Raw genomic sequence first — 18,385 nt, forward strand, 5'->3', positions numbered from 1 at the left:
CTTGCTAGTTCTTACAATCAGCAGGGCTTGACATCTGGAACTTTAAAAATGAAGTGGCTGGGTTCGAGGAAACTGAGTCTTTACCCTTAAAAAGACAGCACAATAAACCACCCCATTGAGATACACCATAGAAGGAGCAATTTGAAAAAAAAAAAAATACCTGGGATTTGTTTACTAATCTCAGAGCATGCGCTAGAAGAGCAGAGATCTTTGGGAGACTTCTCCAACAATAAAATAGCTGGTGGGCACCATTTCCCTCCTCTATTCCCCAACCTAGATACAAGAACACCTGCAGGAACAAGCTCAACTGGAACACTGTCCGCTTAGCTTGCTTACCACACCAATTGCCCTGAGCACCTCTGCAGATCCACCCCCTCCAAACATGGCTGCTTTGGCAGGAGCTTTTCCAGGTGGCAGTATCTCCCCTCCTTCAGTGGACAAGCAAGACTTTGCTGGCACCACATGCCCTGACTCCAGTCCGTTTTTCTGTGGACTCCCCCACTTAAGCCCTGAGGCAAGAGTTTTCTAAAGTAGCTCCAGGTCCCCTCTCACAGCAGACAGGGCAAGACTTGCTAATACCATATGTCTCACATTCTCCTGCAAACTCACTCTTGGTAGGAGTTTATCCAAAGCAGCTCCAGAAGTGTGGCAGTGTGCAAGCAATCCCAACAGGGGGCAACACCACTTCATTGTGATTCTTGCCCCAGGGAAAGGAGAAGATCATCATATGCATCAACTTATTACAGATTGCTTATTATATGTGCATATGATGTAATCTAAACTTAATGGTAATCAGAAATCAAAAACAGATAATAGATGTACAAAAAAAATAGAGAGGAATTCATGCATTTCTCACTAGAGAAAGCCAGCAAACTATGACAGACAAGAGCAAGAGAAGAAAGAAAGAGAGAACAGCTGCAAAAACAACCAGTAACAAAATGTCAATAAGTATATACCTGTCAATAATTACTTTGAATGTAAATGGACTAAATGCTCCAATCAAACACTTAGTGTGATGCAATGAATAAAATAACAAGACTCATCTATGTGCTGCCTACAAGAGACTCATTTCAGACCTAAGGACATAGGCAGGATGAGAGTGAAGAGATAGAAAATTATTTATCACACAAATGGAAGTGAAAGGAAGGCCAGAATATCAATACTTACTTAAACAAAATAGACTTTAAAACATACAGATAAGGACATTATATAACATAAAAGGAACAATCCAACAATATAACAATTATAAATATTTATGGACCCAACATGGCAGTGCCCAAATACATGAAGCAGCTAATAACAAACTTAAAGGAAGTCATTGATAGTAATACAATAATAGTGGGGGACCATAAAAGCCCACTTCATCAATAGATAGATCATCCAAACAGAAAATCAACAAGGAAACATTGGCTCTGAATGATACATTGGACTAGAATGATCTCACAGATATACTGAGAACATTCCATCCTAAACAGGAAAAATTTATTATTTTTAAGTGCACGTAGAACATTCTCCAGAACAGATCATATGTTAGCCCTCAAAACAAGTCTCAACCAATTCAAAAAGAGTGAAGTAATCCCATCCATCTTTTCCAAACACAATGCTATAAAACTTGAAACTAACCACAAGAAAAAAATCTGGAAAAATACACACTCAGGAAGTTAAATAACATGCTAATAAACAATGAATGGGTCAACTGGGAAATCAAAGAGGAAATAAAAAAATAGATGGAGACAAATGAAAATGAAAACATAATCATCTAAAATTTTTGAGATGCAGCAAAAACTGTTCTTAGAAGGAAGTACATAGCAATACAGGCTTACTTCGAGAAGCAAGAAAACTCTTAAATAAACAACCTAAACTTTTACCCACAGGAGCTAGAGAAATAACAAACAAAACCCAAAACCAGGAGAATGAAGGACATGATAAAGATTAGAGCAGAAATAAGTGAAATACACACACACACACACACACACACACACACACACAAAGAGAATAATGAAACCAGGTTCTAGATCTTTGAAAAAAATCAACAAAATTGATAAATCTTAGGCAGAATCATCAAAAGAAGAGGAAAGAGGAGGAAGAGGAAAGAAGAGGTCACAAATGAAGGAGGGGAAATAACTGACCACAGAAATACAGATGATTGATTATAAGAGAATATTATGAAAAATTATATGCCAAAAATTGGACAACTTATGAAGAAATGGATAAATTCCTAGAAACACTTAACCCTACAAAAATTGAACCAGAAAGAAATAGAAAATTTGAACAGTCCATTACAGCCAGGACACTGTATTAATAATCAAAAACTCCCAACAAACAAAAGTCCAGGACCAGATGGTTTCACAAGTGAATCCTACCAAGCATTTAAAGAAGAGTTAATACCTATTTTTCTCAAACTATTCCAAAAAAACAAACAACAGCAACAACAACAAAAAATAATAGATGAGGAGAAAAACTTCCAAATTCATTCTATGAGACCAGCATTACCCTGATACCAAAACCAGATAAAGGCACCACAAAAAAAAGATAGCTCCAGGCCAATATCTCTGATGAACATAGAGGCAAAAATCCTAAACAAAACACCAGCAAACTACATCCAATGATGCATTAAAAAAAAATCATTCACCGCCATTAAATGGGATTCATTTGTAGGATGCAATGGTGAACAATATTTGCAAATCAATCAATTTAATACATCATATCAATAAGAGAAAGAATGAAAATCATACTATCATTCTAATGCAGAAAAAAGCATTTACAATATCCATTCACAACAATCCTCAGAAAAGTAGGTGTAGAGGAAACATACCTCAACATAACAAAGGCTGTACATAAAAAACCCAAAGCTAATATCATACTCAGTGGTGAAAAACTGTGAGCTTTTCCTCCATGGTCAGGTATAAGACAAGGATGTCCACTCTCACTGATTTTATTCCACATAGTACAGGAAGTCCTAGCCACAGCAATCAGACAAGAAAGAAATAAAAGGCATCCAAAATGGTAACTAAGAAGTAACATTTTCAGTATTGCAAATGACATGACACCATATACAGAAAACCCAAGACTCCACCAAAAAACTCCTAGAACTGATAAATGAATCCCATAAAGTCACAGGACATAAAATCAATATACAGAAACCCATTGCATTTCCATACACTATCGAGGAAGTAGCAGAAAGAAAAAGAATGAAGAAAACAATTCCATTTTCAACTGCACCAAAAAGACTCAAACACCTAGGAATAAACATAACCAAGAAGGTGAAAGACCTTAACTGAAACTATAAAACACTGATGAAACAAAATGAAAAGGACACAAACAAATGGTAAGATAATCCATGCTCATGGGCTGGGAGCACAAATATTGTTAAACGTCTATCCTACTCAATGCCATCTATAGATATAATGCACTTCCTATCAAAATACCAACAACATTTTTCACAGAATCAGAACAAATGATCTTAAAATTTGTATGGAACCACAAAAGACCCTGAATATCCAAAGCAATCTTAAAAGAGAAAAGCAAAGCTAGAGGTATCAAAGTTCCAGACTTCAAGTCAAATTACAAAGCTGTAATGCTGAAACAGTATGGTACTGGCACAAAAATAGCATATAGATCAATTGAACAGAATAGAAAACTGAGAAATAAACCCACAACTATATGGCCAATTAATCTTTGACAAAGCAGAAAGAATAAACAATGGGGAAAAGTCTCTTCAACACATGGTGTTGGGAAAACCAGACAGCTACATGCCGAAGCTGGACAAAATTCTCACATCATACATAAAAATAAATTCAAAATGGATTAAAGACCTAAACGTGAGATCTGAAATCATATAATCCTAGAATAGAGCACAGGCAGTAATTTCTCTAACATCAGCCTTGACAACATTTTTCTAGACATGTCTACCAAGGCCTGGGAAATAAAAGCAAAAATAAACTATTGGGACTATATCAAAATTAAAAGCTTCTTCACAGCAAAGGAAACAGGCAAGAAAACCAAAAGACAGTCTACTGAGTGGGAGAAGATATTTGCAAATTGCAGATCTGATAAATGGTTAGTATCCAAAATATGTAAAGAGCTATGTAACACCAAACCCCCAAATAATCCAATTAAAAATGGGCAGGATACACAAATAGATAATTTTTCCAAAGATAAACAAACAGATGGCCAACAGACATGTGGAAAGATGCTCAACATCACTCATCACCAGGGACATGCAAATTAAAACCACAAAGAGATATCACTTCATACCTGTCAGGATGGCTAAAATGAAAAACGCAAGAAACAAGTATTGATGAGGATGTGGAAGAAAAGGAACCCCTGTGTACTATTAATGGGAATGCAAACTGTTGCAGCCACTGTGGAAAACAGTATGGAGGTTCCTCAAAAAATTAAAAATAGAGTTACCATATGGTCTAGTAATTCTACTAGTGGTTATCTACCCAAAGAATACAAAGACTCTAATTTGAAAATTATATGTACCCCTATGATTACTGCAACAGTATTCACAAAGCCAGATTATGGAAGCAACCCAAGTGTCCATGGACAGATGAATGGATAGAAAGAAGTGGCATACACACACACACACACACACACACACGTGCAACGGAATATTATTTAGCCATAAAAAGAATGAAATCTTGCCATTTGCAACAACATGGATGGAGCTAGAGGGTATAATGCCAAGTGAAATAAAATAAACATCATATGATTTCACTCATATATGGAATTTAACCAATAAAACACACAAGCAAAGAAAAAAGAGACCATAAAAGACTCAACATTAGAGAACAAACTGATGGTTACCCCGAAGGAGGTGGGTGCGCAGAGGAGTGAAATAAGTGATGGGGATTAAGAGTACATGTACTGTGTGTGATGCACACTCAGCAATGTATAGAATTGAGGAATCGCTATATTGTACACCTGAGACAAATATAAATCTGTATGTCATTATACCAGGATTACAATCAAAATAAATTTAATAAAGACATAAATAAGTTAATCTAACATTTTAATTAATTACTTCATTTTTATTAGTAGTACGAGTGGATTCTCATACTCTCCTGTTGATCATTTACTTCTATGGTTTATAAAATGTTATTTAAGAAGAATATTTAATAAAAAAAAGAAGAAGAACATTTAATTATTTCATATATATGAAATAATGTTAGTAGTTCTAAGCAAAATAGTGTATTAATCTTTTTTAAATTTTTTCCCATTTTCCTTATCTTTGAAAGTTTTTATACTATAATCATAAATGTGGTTTAATGTCTCCCACAGGTAACTTAAAAAGATACTTTAGTCATGATCAGGTTTCTTTTGATCCATGGTAGATCTTTACCAGGCTACTATTTTCTTGAAGTCTTTGATACTGAAAAAGCTATTCAAAAGTAATTTTATTTTCTAGAAGTTCAATGTAAGAATCAAAGATTAAAACCTCTAATTAGATGATAGACAGCAACCAAAAATCCGTTTGAGTCTACTAAGCCCTCATTTAAATTCCAGATAATTCTACTTTTAAATAAAAATAACACTCATTCTCTTTTAACAAAGATTCTGTTTTATAATTCTGTTTTATAATTTATACACCTTTATTAAAGTTTTATAATTTTCTGACTTTAATAAATGCATATAAATACAAATGAATATGAATTTACAGAATATATTATTGTATAATATAGAGATTAAATGAATATAAAATTGTTCAGAATAACCACTACAAGACATATATGTAATTAAGAATAAAATGTCACTAAATATGGAATTGATTTTCAAAAATAATTATAATATTGAAAATTAGGTTACAAATGGAAATGCAAGTGGTGATTACTTTTTTCTGTAAACTGTAAACTGCTGGTTTCTAAGTTTATGTGGACATGAACTTTAAATTTTTAACTTGACTGTTTTATTTTTTTCTGGTGAAGCTAGACAAATTACACAAATTATATTTTTAAAATAGAGGCATATGGATTGTCCCTGTGTGAAACCTTCTTTCCCTCTCGCAAGATTTCTTACTCTTAGTCTACTCACTATGTGAGCTTTTTGCCTCTTGTATACTATCAAACTCTTATTTACACACAGAATTCAAGAGATTAATCCACTTGGACAATCCCTAGGATGTTCTCTGGCATGCTCATTAACCACGATTCTTGCATACATCATCTAGGATATCATCCAAATGAAATATGGCAATTATTAGAGACAAGAGCAAGACTTGAACCCACACAGTGAAGCCACAGAACAAAAGAGAACTGATTCAAGATGCTAAGTGGCCTACCCAAAGATGGAACAGAAGTACCTCTTCCCTTTTACTTTCTCATGACATCATCTTTGCCCCAGCTCCATGCTCAGTAACGGAGCCCCACTACCACACCGCCAAACATAATAGTTTCTCAAGGGTCTGTTCTGTATTTCTAGATGAAAGCCCATAGAAATAGAGGAGGCTCTTCACTAAACTCTAATCTAATTCCTGCAAATTGTTGTCACTAACTTTTATTTACTCAACTAGATCAGTGACTAAATATTTTCAACAGATCTAAATGGGACCAATCCTGTTTTTAAAATTGGGATATTCTTAGTCCATGGTAAGCACAGCCTTAACATTTAAAAAACAAAGTAGCTAAGAAATTTAAGATTCTTTAAAAAATTTCTACACGAGTACCTTAATAATAAAATGTAGGCTTCTTTTTACATTAAAGGAAGACATGAATACAAAGATTTTATGTATCTAAAATTAGCGATGTAAAAGTGGTTTTTTTTTTTTGCCTTTGTCTGAAGTCAAAATCTATATAGTAGATTTAAAGTTTATATATTATTTGGTCTTACTTTTTAAAAGGTCAAATGTAGGATGTGATTAAATACGGGGAAAGTTTCAGCTTGCCTAACTAAAGAAAAAATGCAGTACTTTAAATTAATGCACCTTTTGTATCTACCACATAAAAATTAAAAATAATTATAGCCTTGTACGGTGTCATGCAAAAAAAAAAAAGGCAAACTTATAGTTAATCAGTAAAAAACACAAATGGGCTTCAAACATTTTGGAAAGTATTTTAATAATATGATTTCATGTTACCAATCAATAATATGATTGTTAACAACCTTTGAACAAGGAATTACTTAAGGCAAGGGTCATATATATATAGGATACAACAAAATGTTGGAAATAAGTTGAATGTTCAAAAGCAAAAGATTTGTTAATTCTTGGTATAGTTGCATAATAAATTATCATTCACCAGTCATCAATATAATAGATATTCAGATATTATATTTGAATATTGAATATTGAATACTTCCTCTGAGCATGGAGACTCCGAGGTAGAACAAAGTAATATAAAGTAACTCCACTCTCTAACATGAGCCTCAGATCAATAGAGCCAGGCACTCCCTCCAGGATTCTCAGGTCATAGTCTGTATTCAACAATCTTCTTTTGAATGTTTCTGCCTTTACTACTACAGACAGATCATACATTTTGACCTGAGGTACCTGGTACCAAATGGCGTAGATTCGGTGCACTAAAATCACAGATGTAGCACAAAGTTTCTAATACTGGGTCCTAGGTCTAAGAGGTGCTTGTCCCATGCATTCTCATAATGAAAGCTGGCTTTACTGGAAACTAGTGATTGATATCTGTGTAGCAATATAGCAACTCTAAATGATAATATTTGTTGTTGTTGTTTTTTTTTAATTCTGGTGTAGTTAACATACGATGTTATATTAGCTTCAGGTGTGCTATATAATGCTTCAACAATTCCATATATTACTCAGTGCCCATAGAGGTAAGTGTACTCTTAATTCCCTTCAACTATTTCACCCATCTCTATGACTCTTATTAATACCTGGCTTTTTTCTAGCCAATTTGATACATCCTATTGCATTGAGGAGAACTAGGTTTGATTTGAAGGAAGCATAGGGACAAGAAAAGCTAGTGTTCCTTTTTGGTTTCAATGTCTTCCAAACTGAACGTGTAAAACCAAAAAGGAAGCCTCAAATAGTAGATTTTAACAAAATATTGCACAACTTCCGAGGCAAAAAGAAGGACGTGATCCTTTGTGCTCTGACCACTAGAGGCTACAGAAGTAAGGGAGCAGGATGGAGCTAACGCTGGAGATCACAGGAGGATGAAGGTAGGGGGCTTGGAAAGTAGGGAAAGAGAAGTCCTTGTGGAATCACTGCAGATTTAGAATCCTCACTGTAGACCGCCAAGTACCCTTTGGGGTCAGCATAATAGTGCTGCCTGAGGGAAAGTCAGTAGCATTGCGGAGACTACAGTAATCCTCGAGACCACCCTCCTGTGCAGTTTCAACTTTCACACCTGCAGTTACCCACTGTCAGCCTCAAGCCAGGGGTAGATGATCCTCCTTCTGAGGAATCATCAAAAGATTGACAGTATCCTAGTGCTACGTCACAATGCCTACATCTTTCACCTCATTTCATCTCAACATGATGGTGCTTCAACATCTCACATCATCACAAGAAGGGGGAGCACAGGACAATAAGATATTTTGAGAGAGAGGGGGCACCTGGGTGGCTCAGTAGTTGAGTGTCTTCCCTTGGCTGAGGTCATGATCCCAGCATCCTGGGATCAAGTGTTGCATCAGGTTCCCGCATGGAGTCTGCTTCTCCCTCTGCCTAGCTCTCTGTCTGTCTCTATGTCCCTAATGAATAAATTTTTTAAAAATTTTTAAAAAAAGATATTTTGAGAGAGAGAGACCACATTCATATAACTTTTATTATTGTAGATTGTTACAATTATTTCATTTTATCGTTAGTTATTGCTAGTCTCTTACTGTGCCTAATTTATTAATTAAACTTTATCATAAACATGTACGTATAGAAAAAATAGTATATGTAGAGTTTGCATCTGTGCTGCTAGGCATCCTCTGTGGATAAGGAGAACTTCTGTATAAGAATTTCACTAGGCAAAGGAGCTATTTTAGCTGTATTTGTTATTGACAGCTCTCACAGCTCACCTGTGGTGTTCTTTGGAAATGGATTCCTGGGAATGAAGGGAGGGGGTTGACATAGGAATACAGTGAGGGGTATTATTTGGGTGGTGACAGTATATGTTTGTTTTTTAGACACCTGAAATTCTGTGGTGATAAGAAATAGAAGCCTCCAAGATTTGTACTTAAGAGTGGAGCTGGAAAATGATAAAACCCTCACTCTACTATGAATTAAGGCATTTTAGAGTTAGAAAGTCCATAGACTTATTATGTTCTCCAATGATGGCTAATCACAGCAAGGTGCAGGTAACTGGTCATGAGATCTGGAGAGGCTGTATCACCATGGCTGAGATCGTGCCCTACCGGGTGAGTGAGCTTAACTGAAAAACGATCCTTAGGATATCTGGGATCCCTTGGCCCATATATCTGGCCCTAGCGATTTCTAAGGGGGTAAAAAAAAAAATAAAGTGCTATTTTACCCATAATTTAATTTAAATATCTGTGCTAACTGTGCTATAGTATTAATTTGTAAATCCAGAGATTATTATGGAAGAAATGGAAAAAAATGAGGCCAACTCCAAGTCTAATTAGGCAACTATTTATCACTGCCAACTAAGGGGCTGGCCAAGGAACAGGTCAAAAAGGGGAAGGGAAAACAGGAGACCCACACTGCCTTGAGAATGCAGACAGGACTGCTCTGGGATTTCAGGTATGAGGTAAGAGACCTGTCTGAAAAAATGGGCTCCAGAATTCAAGGACGTCATCTGGAAATAGGAAGAGAAGGTGAATGAGGGCAGTGGAGCAGTTATTCAAGGTCCACTCCAGGTAAGTTCAGACAAATACATGGATTTCTGCCCTTTCTTGTTCATTGAAGTATTTAATTCACTTCACTTTCCGTTTTGCCACTTGAGATCTCTGTTGTCTACTTTCTGCAAATATTTACACTCTGCACTGTTACAAAATGATTTAAGAAGACAATTCAAGTGACACAGTTTTGCCTAGTTTCCAACTAGCCTTTCCCCCATTTTTTTTTTCCTTCCCCCTTCTGAAAAGTTGTCCTCAATTTATAGGACAGTTGTTTTTTCATTCCTCAAAGAATTGGGTTGCAACCTGACAGATATCAAAGTGCCGACTCAGCAACCCAACTATATTAACTTCCTTTTTGCTTCTGTGTATCAAGGAAAAGATCTTCAGCTAAGACAGAAATCAAAAGATCCCTATGTTCTAGATTTAGAGCAGTTTGTCTTTGGAATATTTTTCTTTCCCTCTGGGTATATAGTTTCATTTAGTTTAGGAGAGAAGGCCTAAAAAAAGAAAAAACAAACATTTTGAAAAGGCTCTGAATATCACCTTCCAATTTGGCCAACTTCTACCCATAGAGCTAACTTCAAATAGATAGATGATAGATAGATAGATAGATAGATAGATAGATAGATAGATAGAGAACAAACAAAAAAACCCTTTCAAATATCTAGTCAGGTTTCAGCTGTGGCAAACAGTAAGTAGGTAATCATGGTAGTATTGAACAACCCTTGGACACAAGAGGCATCCACAAAAAAGGTGCAAAAGATCCTCCCACCCCAAGATCCAGAGCCAACCTCAAAGTTAAGCAAAAGAAACAAAGACAAAATAATTCCCCATGAGAGACTACGACAGTACGTAAGACCCAAGCTTCATGCTTCACACAAATGGAGTGTGATCATCACATTTCTGTCTGGCCGTATTTGTGAGACCCCAACCTGACAGCTGCCAAGCCAAGTTCTTGGGATAGGAAACGAGACACACAAGGAGTAGTAGTTATCCGTGGCAGAGAAATGATCAATAAATATGAGTCTAAACTTGGAAATGATGAGACAAATTGAAATTTTACTTTCTTCTCTGGACCAAACACTAGAGTAACCTAAGAGACCTCACTCTGGTAAGAATTCTCACCCTCCACCAGTTTCTACCAGTTTCCCCAGCATCCCATCTGTTTTGAGCAAGTGGGGTTTTTCATAGGAGAATGAAGCTTGGGTATCTACCAGACTTAGGTATTTTTCCATTAATTTTAATTTCAGTTTCCTCTAGGCTGTTAAAGAAAATAAATGGTAGCAGTTTGTCAGAGATTCCCTAGGATTCCCATCAACCATCCCATCAACCCTGGCAGGGACCCATACTGGGGTCCTTCAGGGATAGTATAGGGGCATCTATAAGACCACCAACTTGGGGGGGCTTGTTTACCATATTGTAGTCTATTTATAGTGGAAGGTGATTGATTCAAAGGATTAGCAAACTCTGAGAACTCAGGGAAAGGTGGAGGAGAGTAGTAGGACTCACATCAATCGTATAGTCCTTGTCGTAGGTACCACTTGTGCCTTTAATTTTTTTATTAACCTTTTGCAATAAATCTTTCAAGGAAGTTATTTTGGAATTTTGAAGCTTTTGGAAGGTTTCTGCATACCAGTTAAAATAACCTATTCTTTTTTAGATTTGGGAGTCCTTGTGTTCAAGGACATTTCTTAAATAAAGATCTTGTCTAGCCGGAATGCTCCCCATAACAGCCATTGTAATTCTAGGTTGTCTTAGTAAGGTTTTGCCATTTTTGGAAATATCGACAGTTTCCAGAACCATAGTTCTCAGATATAAAATAAGGCGTTATGCCAGAAAGTGGAATGGCACACTCAATTCTCTGAAACTTAAGGAACCCACTCCTGTAGCTAAGACTTGAGTTTCTCTGACCTGAATTAATACCTAAGAAGGATATGCTGCTGGGCTGAGCTAGGTGGTGAGCGCTCCAACAGCTTTTAAGCACTTTGACTACCAATTGGACAGTTTTGGCTTCCAAGATTCCCACTAGCAAAAGATTTATTATTCCTTTCACAAAAGTTCTTTATAGTGGTGGACACCTTGAGGCTTTTAATCATCTGCCTTGTACCCACTTAGATTTTTATTTTGTTCGTCAAAACAGTCTCAGTTTCCTGTATTCATTATTCTCCAAGTCCCCCAGTGATTTGTGCTGTGGACCTACCTTAAGACACTGTGAGTCCCCTCATGGCCATCACTGCTTTTGGACACTGGAATTCCTTTTTTTTTTTTGAATCCCCTAATGGTACCACTTATTGTACACTCCCAATTCCTGACAACTTTCCAGGAATTTGATAAACCCCAGAACCTTCCCAGGCCCCCAAAACCTTTCTGCGAACTATATATATTTAAATAAAGTTTGTTTGGATGGAACAACTGCACACAAGTTAGAAACACTCAAATGCAAGAGGGACTTACTCATAGCTCTTGGTGACAAGGAGAGCAGTGAACTGCAGGACTCTGCAGGTGTCACATCTACACATCTCATCCACAGGCCATTCCTGATCAGCTTCAAATCTCATTCCTTGCTGCCAAAAAGGGTTTAAAAATGATTAAAGAAGACAATTTAGGTGATATGATCAAAGCTTAATACTTCTTGAAGTGTATGGTTTTTTGTTGTACCATGACATGGGGAGAATTGCAAAATGGGGTGGAGGGCAAGAAGCTTTTTATAGGATAAGGAATAAAGAACACAGAAGAGATAAAATAGTTGATAGTCTGGGGTCCCATAGTCACCTTGGTTGGGTTGAGAAGTTCCCAGACGTGGCTTGGTGTTTGGGGACAGGCTGACTATTTATACTGTCTCTGGTCACCTGGAGCATTGTAGGGACATGGGAGTTATCTGAGTTTCGGTTTGCTGACATGGCACTTAGTAAACTGGCCAATGTTGCAAAACTAAAACAAAAACACCAAGTATGCTAAATTCAGCTGATTCCTGGTTGCTTCACACAGTTCACATAATACATGCTTCTCATATGTAGGAAAAGGTATCTTTTATGTTAAAAACACATCCAAGCCAAAATAAAGGTTTCTATTAGCGGGAAAGGATATAAATTCACCTGGCAGCTATGAAATCTTGGTTGGGTGCAGGAGACCACTTTTGTTCCACAGGTGTTCGAAATTTGGAAGATTTTTTTAAATTATTTTCACAAACATTTTCAACAACCAATATTTTGGAAATTGTAGAATAACACAATGATCAGGGTTGCACCCTTACATACTGGTAATATGGATATTCTATGCTGCCCCTTAAGACAACTCTAGAGTCCTGATAATTCATATGGCAGTATTTTATGGAAGTTTCAAGGCCTGCTAGACACATTTGCCTCAATACAAGCCCACACAACATCCAAATCTCTAATATCTAAATGCTAATGACTGTCAGATAAGATATACCAGTGCATTCCTCATTTATATACCCAACAATCTGCTTGGCATTTCGTCTTAGAAGTCTCAAAATGTTGACATCAAAGTTAATATGTCCACAAACTAACTCCTGATTGCTCTCCTCAGCTAGGTCTTCAAATCCTACTCCATCCCAGTACATAGCAGCATTCTTCACCATGAACCTAAGAAGTATTCATGCTTCTCCTCTCTTGTGTACACCCCACATGGATCAGTAAGCCAGACTTTTATATCCTCAACAGATCTCAGAATTGCCCAGTCCTTTCTACTTCATTGCCAGCACCTTGGTTATAATTTTCCACCTAGACTGTGGTAATAGTTTCATGGTCTACCACCCACATCTGTTCAGGACTCTGCTCTCATTACTGTCCACATACGTTAAAAGGAGTAGTTTCCCCCAAAACGTTATTCCCCATGCCGTGTGTATGCAAGCCCATGATTTACATCATTCCTCTTTTCTTCTAGCTGCTTATCACTTAGCTCTCGACTCAAGCTCCACTTCTTCGGAGAAGCCTTCTTGCTCTCTGTCACGGGGTTAGACCTCTCCATTAGCTCTCATAACACCAGTCATCAATCTCCTAGAGAAATTCTAACATTATCATGTTATACTGACTATACGATTACTTAATTGGTATTCACCTTTCCCATTAGATTAAGCTCACATGAGCTGAGCCGTGTCAATTTTCCCTATTTTACATCATCCCTAAGAATATTAGGATCTCCGGGGATGTTCTAAAACCATGTTGGGAGAGTAAGTATATCCCTTCTATAAGTCTCCATAGATCTGGAGATTAGCTAACCTTGCTGTAGGTCTGTTTTTCCTTTTTCCACTCTATCCTAGTTACACTGAGCTTCTTTCACTTTCCAGGAGGAGTTTTCCATCTCAGGGTATTCCAAAGAGAATTCTCAAAGTAATTCTAGGTATTACTTCTACCTGGAATACTCTTCTGATGGTTCTTGATAACGGTGGCTTTCTCTCATCTTTCCACCTAAATATTTCTTTCTCCCTAAATGTATTTTAAGACTCTATTACCTGACCTCTTTTATAAGTTGGTTTGACTCCTTGGTCATTCTAAGTTATTGATATATTATTATTATTTTCTTCATATTGCTTATCAAAATCATAATTCACACTTGTGTGACTTATGTATTATTGCCTCCCCTCTCCTATATAAGCTTTGTGTGGAGAATAACATTATTTTACCCACCAACATATAATCAGAATCTAGCACAGTGACAGACATAGAAGGCCTTAATATTCCAAAAACAACAAATCAGGGGCATCCAGGTGGCTCAGTAGGTTAAGTGTCCAACTCAAGGTTTACACTTAGGTCGTGAGACGGAGCCTTGTGCTCAGCATGGAGTCTACTTGGGATTCCCTCTCCCTCTTGTTCCCGTTCACTCTCTCTTTCTCTCTCAAATAAATCAATATTTTTTTTAAATAACAAATCATAATCATGTAAGAACACTTGTAGTTAGGTTCAAGATTTTCGTGAGTAAATAATTTAGGATCTATATTATCTCATATTTGAACAGGTAAGTCTAGGCAGTAGTTAATAATGGAAATGCTTTACATCTAAATAATTTTAAAATAAGTTTCAGCAAATAGGCACTACAGTCATGCAAAAAAGAGTACACCCATGGAACATCCAACATTAACTGTAATTCTGGTGAACTTTTAAGCCTAAACTGAGTGGGGGAAAAGTGCACATTTAGCTAAATGAATAAGATAGGTTGCTGTATAGGGGTTTTAGCTATAAACCAGTTCTATATTTTGAGAAATGGCATTTGTCCAGAATAGTTTATCTGAGGACTTTCTTTCTTGGCAAGATTTAGGTGACAATATCTTCTATTTCCTACAGTCAGTTGGAAACAGTATATTCTACTGATTTAAGAGTGTGGGCTGTGGTTTCAGACTTACTTGGATTTTAATCCGATTTCTATACTAATAAAGAGCTATGTAGAAATTTGGACGAATTTTTTTTTTTTTACATTTGTCAGTTTAAAATGAGGGGAAAATGTTTATCTCTTCTATAAAATTAGGTAACATCACTTAAAAGATTTTCATCGTGACTTCCAATTTATAAACATAAACTCGTGTCACCTGCATATAGAACACATATTATCTTTTGCTTCTTTATGATAACATCCAGGCAGAGAAGGGCTAGACAGTAGATCACCTGGGCAGGCTCCTGGAATGCCAATCTACAAATAGTACTGTTTCTCTGGGATTCTAAATATTATTGAAAATGTAGAAAACTGAATTTATCAGTGTACACTTCATGTCTGTTTCCTATGTGTCAGGCAAAGTTATAAACCTTTTAAAATATACTCTATTACTTAAATTCAGCTGCTCAGTGAGGACAAATGGGACAAATGCTTTGCTTAGCCATGTAAGGCACGCTGAAATGCCTCCTAAATAATGTGTCCAGCAAAGTGCAAGGTTTTATTTTGGTTGAGTAGCATATGCAAGTTGAGGGAAAAAGGGGAATTTCTAGGGACACCATATTGAGAAAGTACTGACCCCAGTAGTCTTAGTCTGTCCATCCCTTTTGCACCAGTTGGTCTCTTTCCAAGTAAATGTTAAAGAAATATTTAAATGATTATGTTTAATAGGGGCACCTTTCTTTCTAATACACCTTTTTTATTTGTTCCACTTTTAGATGCAAGCATGTGACTAACATACATTATATTAGAAAACCACTGAAATAAAACTTTTATAAGAAGTTTAAAAGATTGGGCCACTGGGGTGGCTCAGTCTGTTAAGCATCCCCCTTTGGCTCAGGGCATGATTTCAGGATCCTAGGATCAAGCCCCAGGTCAGGCTCCCAGCTCAGCAGGGAGTCGGCTTCTCCCTCTCCTTCTCCCCCCTGCTGTGTGCTTTCTCACTCTCTCTCAAATAAATAATACTAAATCTAAAACGTATAAAATATTATATTCTTTTATACTTTTTTTATGATTGCTAATTCTTTTTTAGCAAATAAAAATTATTACAGAATTTATCAAAGGACCATTTGAACCAATTCTGACTTTTAGAGTAAGAGATAAGTGTAGATCATTCATAAACACCAGTACTAGGCTTTGGAATTGAGTTCATTAAACTAACTTGGTAATAGGTTCCTATCCATTAAGGAATTAAAAGTCAGAAACACCTGGGGTTTTAGGTTTTTCCACCTGGGTTTTTTAGTGGTAAACAATTATCAGAGGAGAGGCTTATATGCTCTTCATGCAAAATATTGGCCTAAATAATCTCTAATTAGCAATGTAGCAAAAAAGAAAATTCCTAATTTTAGAATGAACACATATTAAGAATACCAATTTATTATTTGGACAAAGCAAAAAATTATATATCTTTTCCTAAAATAATATACTAATATGTATTCCTCTTAGGAAGTCTCAAAAGTAATTTATTTATGAAATAGTCCTAGAAATTTCAAGTTCTACAAAATAATTGCAATTTGTCTTCTCAGAATAAAAAATATATTATATATAAATATATATTTATATATTAAAGTATATTTAGATATATTTATATTCATATACTTCTATCTTAATATATGAATATACCTTAATATATTATATCCTAATATATAAATATATATTATATATTTATGAATATTTTTATTTATATATCTGATATGTATATCAAACAGATACTTATTTCAAAATGTTTGAAGCATTTACCTATGATTAATATCATACATTTAAGTACTTTCGGGTTTAATTTTATATTTTGTATATTTCAAGTCCTACAAAATAATTGCAATTTGTCTTCTCAAAATAAAAAATATATTATATATAAATATATATTTATATATTAAAGTATATTAAGATATATTTATATTTATTTACTTATATCTTAACATATTAAGATATAATATATTATATATATTTATGTAGATTATATAAATATATCTTAATATATTATAAATATATCTTAATATATTATGTCTTAATATATAAATACGTATTATATATTTATGAATATTTTATATTTATATATTTGATATGTATATCAAACAGATACTTGTTTCAAAGTGTTTGAAGCATTTACCTATGATTAATATCATTCATTTAAATACTTTGGGGTTTAATTTTATATTTTGTATATTTTATATTTTAATGCAGGAGAAAGTACATTGATATAACCTTACATAAGGCCACACTAGCAGAAAAAAAATGGGTTTTCTGAATACGAAATTGGTAATATCCAATAAATAATAAGAAAAAAAAGAGAGTTCTGTTGCTTAAAGCACATAATTTAGAAATAAATTAAATAATAATACAATGATCAAGATAGCAACAGGTGGGACTTCCCATTTTGGCCCTCTGCCTCGCCCTCTCCTGGGCTGAGACCACCTTCTCACCTGCTTGCTCCTGGACCCGCAGCATTACTGCAGCCAGGTGGAGACCGGGTCATTATAAGCAGCACAGGTGCACGAGGGGCAGGTGCACGAGGGGCAGGTGCACACGGGGCAGGTGCACGAGGGGCGGGACAGTGTGGAGGCCCCGCCCCCGCACAGGCTCTGACACCTGCCCTGGGAGGCGGCCCAGGCCCCTTGGATGTGCCTCCCCCAGCCCTACTGGGCGCCTTCACCCCTTTGCTTTCTCCAACTCCTTTCGCCTGCGAGGGAAAGAAAACAGCCGCACAACATTTGGAGGTATGTGAAATAATAACGATGCTAATCATGATTTCAACCTTTTTTTGGACTTCCTCTAGACTGAGATTTCTTTTTTTCATATGTTCAACGCCTAAGTGAATCTGCACAAAAATAGAGGAAGGTAGAAACTATCATCCCTCTCTGACAAGTGAGAAGGGGAGACAGTCTGAATAATCTAACCACCGAAACACAGCTAGGAGGTGGTTGAGATGAATTGTAAACCACCGTTGGCCCAGAGCCTACCCCAAACCAGGTTGCTAGGCCATATTGTAAATTTATGATGTAGTGGCCATTCGTGAAGATGTTACTGCAGTAGGTATTTCTTATAGCATATATTCTTGTCTACAGATACAATGTACAGTAGTAAACAGAGATGTATAGAGTAATGTTATATCAAAGAAATTTACAGTATATGCATATATATGAATATTTAAGATTTTATTTATTTATTCATGAGAGACACAGAGAGACAGAGACACAGGCAGAGGGAGAAGCAGGCTCCCTGAGGGGGGACCCATGTGGAAGAG

Source organism: Canis lupus, chromosome 15, assembly GCF_048164855.1.
Source record: "Canis lupus baileyi chromosome 15, mCanLup2.hap1, whole genome shotgun sequence".
Lineage (NCBI taxonomy): Eukaryota > Metazoa > Chordata > Mammalia > Carnivora > Canidae > Canis > Canis lupus.